The following is a 6000-nucleotide window of genomic DNA, read 5'->3' as shown; positions in this document are numbered from 1 at the left end:
CTAAATACATATATACGCTACCATTAAGCCAAACTGCTAGCTTTTTTTTCTACAAATTTTTTACTTTTATTTATATTTCTTAATTTACACATTTGTTAGATAAATTATTTTCGTATGTTGAAATTTTGTATAAAATGTATGACGAAAACATGTGTAAAGACGCCTTTAAACAAACCGAAATGCGAAAATATCAGTCGACACAGTCGATTCAAACAGCGATAACACGTGTTTAAATATCGTCATACAAAACAAAACACACACATATTGAATTATAATAGAACGGGGACCATTTGTCGTGTGTATGTACGTATGTATGTCAGTGCATATGTATGTATATACATATAAAATAAACGCATAATACGCGGCTGAGTTGAATGGGCGTGTTGTGTGAATATCTCGTACGGGCAGACGTGCGCGAATATACTATATAAGGTTAACTAATTCATTGTTAAATCGCGAGGGCTTATTTTAAACGCGACCCTCCCAACCACCCCCCTTCAGAGACAGGAGGGGAAGGGCGCTCGTCGTATCTCTACGCGACACTCCCTCTCGTCTCTCTCAGCCCGGTCGTTTCGTATTATTAATAAAAGGGGCGTTATTTACACACGGGTCCGGCGCTGCGTTCCCGCTTTTAATGGCAGAACCTTACACACCCAGTTTAGCCCTTTCGTCGGCTGCGTGATTACTCTCAATGAAATACCCCTGGACGACAGTTGACACACCCTGCACACTGTCTGCTTATTATGTGCTAGTTTTTTGTTTTTTTTTTTTAATATTTCATTTTTTTTAGTGGGTAGTTTTGTACAGGGGAGTCCAAATTTACCGTCGTTTTCATTTACCGGATGAATTTTTATTGTATACTAGCTGAACCCGGCATGCGTTGCAATTCCAGAATGATTTTTAATTTATTTTATTTTTTAATTAATCATGCACACTTGCTTAGTAGATTGCTCCAAAGCGGTGAGTGTGCTAAACAGATTAGTTGAAATTATATACATATATAGATAATTATTACATACTACATACATTAATGCATAGCCAGCAGCATAGCTCGGTCGTTAAGCTTCTGCTTAGCGTCAAGAAGGTGCCGGGTTCAATCCCTGAATGAAAATGAATTTTTCAGAGTATGCTGTTGGTCAGACCTGGGTTTGTGACTCCAGGTTGATCGTTTCCTATCAGAGTTTGCCAATTTTCTCTGATTTCATTGTTGAAACGGTTCCCGGAAAAAAAAATTGGCTAAAAATCCTTCCTACCTACTATGTCACCACTATTTGAAGTTTGATTGATGTACAATAAAATTTATGTACAATTCATAGATGTCTCGTTAATTTGCGAGTTTTTCAGTGTCTCGCAATTCAACGACTTGTTATAAAAATGCTGCTTTTGTATTTGTAATTGTAATTTGTAATTGGCCAGGAAGGCGCATTGGGATTTACCTGTAAGGCCTTCCTGGTATATATGTAAATAAATAAATAAATATAAATATAAATATGTAAATCGAAACAATACCTGAAATCTATGGTCAGACATGACAATCATCGTATACAATACGATCATGATCATTTTTCATGTAGCAATACGAATTTTTACATTCAATAAACATCGACACGGACATCTATCAAGAGAAATTTGGCGAAACCTGAGTTTGGATTTCTTTATGAACGTGGTGAATTAAAAAATTGATCGAAAAATGCAAAATAGCATAGATAAAAAATCCGTAAAAAATATATATATATATATATTTTTGACTTTTAAAATTCGTTAGACAATTAATTATAGGTATTTTAAAACAATAAAAAATCACAATCAATAGAAAAAACATGTGACTATTGATTCCAATACTCACTTTGAGCACAACAATACTAGATTTTGAATTTAAGACCGCTAAACTGTAAAAATTGCGCATTTTTTCAAACCCTCATATCTCGTAAAGGAGACCCAACCAACAAAAATCATCATCATATTTGAATTCAGTGGGTTAAATTTAGTAAAGATTGGTTAGTATCCGCTCTGGTATTTTTTTTTTGTTGCTCAGTGTAATTATAGTGATTTTAAGTAATAGACAAATTTCGAACAAAAACCGAAAACCAGAAGTAGAACTTTTGTCTTATGTAACTTTCCCTATGTTTGCGCTCCATTTGTAACGAAAATGCTCTCATTGCCAGTGCTATGTGTGAAAGTGTAAGTATGTACGTGAATGTTTCAATTTAGAATTTTGTATTTTATGCTTCTTATATTCCTCAAATACATAGATTAAGTCGTGGATTGGTCACATTTTTTTTAATTTCATAATTTGGCGGTAAATGTGCCGGCGTAATTTTGAGTCGGTTATCGGTTTACCGGTAAACCGGCGATGGACTCCCTAGTTCGTACGCATTTTAGGGTAATGTTGGGCTTTCCCCATGCCCGATTTTGCAACGTCCTGACGGCAGTCAATTTATGAGTGTCGTAAAATTTTATGATTATTTTTTTGTTTTTCGCGCATCGATCCGTGTACGCGGGAATGCGCCTTCCTTCGTTGCGAATGCGTTGTCGTGTTTGTAGAGGTGGATTAGGGAAGGTTGACCCATTTTTTTATGTAAACATGTCTGCCGAGTCGGTTCGCCTATGTAGTACGTACATATGTACATACATACATATGTATTATACCCGAGTAGTGAGAGGCTCGTGTCGAATTTCGGGAGGATTGAGTCGTGTGTCGTAACGTGTGTGTATACACGTGTCGTAAATATATTGTGGCTGGGTGCTAGAGTGGGGATGAAGATACGTAGAACTACATATTCGCGAGGGTGCGTATCAGTGGCACGAAATGTGTATTAAATCCGAGATGTATCTGGCGTAGTAATATTTTTGTGTTAATTTGTATCTTTAGTTCCGTCAATCCTGCTTTAGTCAGCACACGCACCAGTAAGGCGCACAGCTCACATCCTGCTTGCACATTTTGTGAGTTTTAATTTTGAACGACTTTCACTCTTCCCGTAGCTTTGATATTTTGCTGACATATATACCAGCAGTGTGGCTTAATATTTAGCACCAAGTGATCAGTGGGTTCGATCCGCTATACTGCTGGCTAGATTTGGGGGTATTTGTGACTCCAAATCGATCGTTTCTTATCAGAGTTTGCCAATTTTATCTGTTCATTGTTGAAACGGTTCCTCAAAATTGGCAAATAATCATTTTCCTGTTGTCACAAATCTTCTGTATTTATTGTATGTACAATTTGTAAAAATGATGTACAAATCTAAAATCCATAGAAGTCTCAATGGATTAATTCTGTAATTAATTAAATAATTAATTGTTATTTCGTGTTCTTCAGCTTCTGGAAATACAGTGATTTGTGTAATAATAAAATGCTGCATTGTTTGTAATTAATTGTCCAAGAAGGCGCGTTGGGGTCTTCCTGTCAAGTCTTTCTGGTATATATCTATGTGAAATAAATAAATAAAATAAAATACGTGGTTACTGTCAATAAAATAAGCAAATGTCTCCCACTTGACACTAGGGGAATTTAATCATTAACGAAATTGGAATCATTTGTCAGATCTACGTGATGACAGCTAGCTTTTCAACGTGCATCCTTGCCATATCCGATGTTTAGTTATAACTATACATCGGATAGGGATCTAAGCAGAGGGTTTTGATATTGTTTATTTCGTAGAAAAACTTTTTTTGCCTATTTGATTTGAACACAATTGGAACGATGTATTGTTATTTGCAATTGCCCTGACAATAATTCGATTTCTAGTTATAATCGAGTTAATTTTTCCACACTATCTCATATAAACCTTTCGTTACAAGCGTTTTCAAATATTCATTCGCTCGAGCAATGTCGGTCAATTCGATAAAAATTCATTTGTGATTAAAAACAACAAACTTTTTATGATTTTTATATATAATTGAATAGTTTGTTAAATATTGTTAATGTGTGCATATCGAAATTTTACCCGTTTGAGAACACTTCCTCGTATTTCTCCCTGACGTTTATCGAGTGTTTTTTTATTTTAAATTATGCTAAGAAGGGTAAATGTTGTCAAATATTTTTATATACATACGTAAGGTGAACTTAAAGAAGTCTGGAATGCTGAATATTTGACATATCGAGAAAAAACAGATATTGGAATACATGGGTGAGAAGTATGACGAAGGTGGTTGATATAGTTGTGAGAGTGAATAAATGATGAAAGAAGTGCTTGAATGATACCCAAAATAATGTTTAAGGAAGGCCACATTTATTTATACAGGTAAATATCCATTTATTTTATTTGACACGACATCTCTGGTCAAACATTGTACTGGAAGTATTGCAATAATTATTCAAGGCGAATTACAAAGATCGATTTACAATCATAGAGACATCGGCCAATTCGAGGTGCTCTAAGCTCGAAAGGGATGGGACAGGGTTGCCACCATTGTTGGAACCGTTTCAATGAAATCAAATAAATTAGCAAACTCTGATAGGCAAAACAATTGACCTTGGAGTCACGTATCTAAGGTTTGGCTAGCAGCACAGCCTGAGATTAAGCCCGGGACTAAACAATTGAAATCATTGCAAGCCAACCATTGATGTACATATGCGGCTGGATAATGGGAGATGAGTGGATGAACATAGAAAAATGTGTGGTATGAGAGATGGAAGCGTGTTGCTTAAAACAGGGACGAATGATAAAATTATGTCTTTATCTTCTCGCTTGCTTTTATTTTTGATTCTTACGCAGTTTAAAAGATTATTGTGTGATGAGCAACATGGTTTTACACCATGTTGTTCCACTACCACTAATCTCGCCCGCTTTACATATTTGATCATGTCTAAAGTTGACGTTGGTCAGCAAGTTGATGTAGCCTACATTGACTTTCGTAAAGCCTTCGATCAAGTTGATAATGACGCTCTTCTGATCAGGTTAGCTGAAGTTAGGGTTTTTCACCACGTCTTCTTAAACTCTTTGCTTCTTATCTTAGTGATAGGAAGCAATTTGTTAGATATGGTCTTTATGAATCTTCTTCATTTTTTACTCGATCTGGTGTTACTCAGGGGTCTACTTTAGGCCCATTGCTATTTACAATTCTTATTAATAACACCCTAGAGTTTTATGTAATGCACGATTTCTCTTGTTTGCTGACGACGTTAAATTATTATTCGCTGTCAAGGATGAGAGGCAAGCTTCTCTCCTTCAAGCTGATATTAACGCCGTCTTGGAGTTCAGTTCTGATTTAGGTCTTGAACTTAATATAAATAATGTGCTATTACGAGCTATGAACGTGCACTTTCGCTCTATAGTCACGGATATTCCATTGGAACCGTCTTGTTGAAGCGTGTGGAATCTATGGTCGATTTGGGTATCATTTTTGATCCTCAACTTACCTTTCACAACCACATCAAGACAGTCGCTGACGTTTCCTTTTGTCGAATTGGATTTGTCTTGAGATATGCTAGGTTATTCTCCAACCCTTTGTCTTCTCGCTTGCTTTTCAATTCGCGTGTGAGAAGTAAGCTAGAGTATAATGCGATCGTGTGGAATCCGCATGAAGCGAATTACTCTCTAATGATCGATAAAGTGCAAAAAGCATTTCTTCGTTTCCAATGTAAGAAAGAGTATGTGTATTACCCATATCTCTACCCTACTCCTCTCCTTTTGGGCATGATTGGGTATACTTCCCTCAAACTTCGGAGAAACTACTCATTAATGGTAATACGTCATGCCCGTCGTTGCGGCAACAGTTGATACTTTATATCTCTAATAATTATGTGCGTGGTAGATATCATCATTTGATGGTTGTGCCTCCTGCTTGCATACTTCCTTATCGAATGGCTCATATTCCCAGAGCTATTCGACTTATCAATGAAATCGTTGCTGCTGAGCCTGAATGTGATATTTTCCACCTAAGTGAGCTTAGATTATCGAAGATTGTTTTAACCTATTTGTCTGGTAGCCTGCACTCATCATTATTTTTATAATTGAATGTGATGTATGATTGGAATTTTGATCTTCTCTCTTCCATTTG

General features: G+C 36.2%; 1 protein-coding gene across 1 annotated transcript in view; it reads left to right on the top strand.

Moving 5' to 3' along the window:
• The first annotated feature begins 352 nt into the window (after positions 1-352).
• Positions 353-6000, top strand: part of GABA-B-R1 (gamma-aminobutyric acid type B receptor subunit 1) — a 298837-nt gene continuing 293189 nt past the window's right edge. Inside the window, exon 1 of the mRNA XM_077439559.1 lies at positions 353-432. The gene's annotated coding sequence lies outside the window, so the exon portion shown is untranslated. The remainder of the gene's footprint in view (positions 433-6000) is intronic.

The sequence above is a fragment of the Arctopsyche grandis genome, chromosome 10 (assembly GCF_051622035.1).
Source record: "Arctopsyche grandis isolate Sample6627 chromosome 10, ASM5162203v2, whole genome shotgun sequence".
NCBI lineage: Eukaryota > Metazoa > Arthropoda > Insecta > Trichoptera > Hydropsychidae > Arctopsyche > Arctopsyche grandis.
Note: the sequence above shows the minus strand (reverse complement) of the source record. Positions and strands in the feature narration are given on the sequence as shown.